Consider the following 2,726-nt stretch of genomic DNA (forward strand, 5'->3'; position numbering starts at 1 on the left):
CCAACGACAGATGCTTAACTGACTGAGCCACCCAGGCATCCTGTATGTTCTGATGGTCTTTAGAGTAAAATGGTCACATATAGGTAGTGTAGTTTTAAATTAGTTTATACTACATACCACAGAGACATTTTGTATTACTTAGAGAAATGATTCTTATTTAACAAGTAACATATTTCATAATTTAGTATTTCAAATTAATATTCTCCAGGCACCCTTCTAAGTATGATATTAATATTAAATAATCTTGTCCTTTTAATAGGACATAATGGGGCAATGTGGTATAGATGAGGATAGTGAGTCAACACTAGGTGTTAAAAAATCTGCTAAGTTCACACAGCTAGTAAATGATACAACTGGGATTTGAACCCTATGTCTTAAAATCTGGCTCAGAGACCACATCTTAACCACTGTGCTATATTGTTTTTCACAAGTACACAATAATCACAATACTCTATATTCTGAGAGAAATTAAGACTATAACAGATATCTCTCCTTAATAAGTATAGTATATGGGGTTATGGGGTAAGTGATCTAACAAATTTAACTTCGATTTCAAAGTCTTAGTTTTTTATTTATTTCTTTTTTAAGGTTTTATTTATTTAGTTGATAGAGAGATAGCAAGAGGGAGAGAGCACAAGCAGGGGGAGTGGCAGGCAGAGGGGGAGGGAGAAACAGACTCCCTGCTGAGCAGGGAGCCCAAAAGACAGTGGGGCTTGATCCCGGGACCCTGGGATCATGACGTGAGCCAAAGGCAGACACTTAACCAGCTGAGCCACCCATTTACCCCTAATTTTATATTTTTTGATATTAAACTATAAACAAAAATCATTACATTTCAATATATGTGAAGAAATGGTAATAATATAATAAAAGACCCCAAATAAGATACTGTGTATGGGGGCACCTGAGTGGCTCAGTGGGTTAAGCCTCTCCTTCAGCTCAGGTCATGGTCTCAGGGTCCTGGGATCAAGCCCCACATCGGGCTCTCCACTCAGTGGGGAGCCTTCTTCCCCCTCTCTCTCTACTTGTGATCTCTCTGTCAAATAAAAAGAAAAAAAAAAAGAGCACCATGATCATTCCATTTGCAAATCTAAAATAAAAAATAATAATCACAGTAGTTTATAAAAGAAGAACTTTTGGAAAAAAGAGTAGTGTCCCTATTTTACTTTTCCTATCTAAATGGGTTCACAGATTTCCTTCATGACTTTATATGAACAGTTTTATACTATTGGCTGCATCTACTTTTGGGCAATGCTTTCCACAAAGTGAACTTTAGTTTTGGACAATTTTGAACACTGGTATAAGAAAACCAATGTGGATAAATCAGACAGTCAAGCCTTTTTTTGAATGTTTTGACCTTAGTTATCTGATCTGAGGCCTGCATTTCCATTTGAATCAGATGGTTGTGAAATTCTCCCTTTTAGAGTTTAGAATACTTTGTCATGTCTTTTCAACTTAATCTTGGCTGGACAATTGCCCTCTGGGTGGAGAAGCTGAGAAGGAGGATTCCTGCCCTTCTGTGTGTCTGCCAGGATGTTAATCCTAGTGTCTTTAGAGAGTCCTGACTTTAGGGACTCCTCTGTTACCTTTGTAAACTGTCCTTGATGTGGACTGCCATAGGATATTTTTCAAATAACTTGTATCTTTATGTACAGAACAGGCTTATTTTTTTAACTGACTTCACTGGTCATATCAGCAAAATCACCACTCAGTCCAAAGTTTTTCAATGAACTTGACTCTTAGGATAAAATACAAAATGCATTTTTAGATTGATTTGACTTTTCTTCCCCTACACGTGACTGTTTTGCTTGTGCAGATTGCCATGTTAGTCTGAGGATCTCTGGTAAAAGATGAAACAATATAAATAAAACCAAAGAACCGTTAAGTTAGATTTTTCCATGTATCTCATCTACCCCTTGGTTGAAGGTTAGTTGCTTTTGCATTGGGAAGGCCCGACTTAATTCTTTCAGTTCTGAGGTACAAAAAAAATGGCATTTTACTAAACACAGTCAGCAATGTTGATGTTTAGGATCTTTGACAAATTGTTACTTTATTTTTGCTTGAGTAACTAGACACTCCACCAGCTCTTCATCAACAGAAGTGAGTGCAGTGTATGGTACTTGACTAGATGGAACTAGTTTTGGCCAATCTTCAAGTTGAGTTGAGTTCCAAGCTGGACTGAGGCTGGACTCAAGAGGACTTTCCTACTGGCAATGGCTTCTCAACTCCCTAGCCAGCTCCAAAGATTCTGGCAAATAAGATAGCCTCTAGGAGAGAATGAATGCATTAATTGGGATTAGGTTCATCTGTAAGTGGAAGAAAATTCAGTAGAGGTAAATTTATTCCTCTTAAAAGTTTAAATATTTAAAGTTCAGAAGTGCTATGTCAGCCTTTCTCTATGAAATCCTTAGCAACTCAGGATGCTTCTAGTTCATTAGTCCTCCATCCCTAGTAGGCAGCCCTAAACCATTTGGTCTGAGTTGGTTTGAGTCTGGGACCCCATTAGGATGAGCTTTTGGGAGCCTCACTTCGCCCAGTAGCAAGCAGACCTGTCTTCTTTAGAAAATAGAACATTTTCTGGGAACTTTTTCTTTCTTCCCCCCCCTTTTTTTTTTTGGTAAATAGAGAGGATAATATCAACCCCTCTATATTTTTAACTTTGTTTCTGACTCTTGCCCATGTGGTTTGCTTATCAAAAATCAGAGTATATATTAATTGCCAATATG

Source organism: Mustela nigripes, chromosome 5 (assembly GCF_022355385.1).
Source record: "Mustela nigripes isolate SB6536 chromosome 5, MUSNIG.SB6536, whole genome shotgun sequence".
NCBI lineage: Eukaryota > Metazoa > Chordata > Mammalia > Carnivora > Mustelidae > Mustela > Mustela nigripes.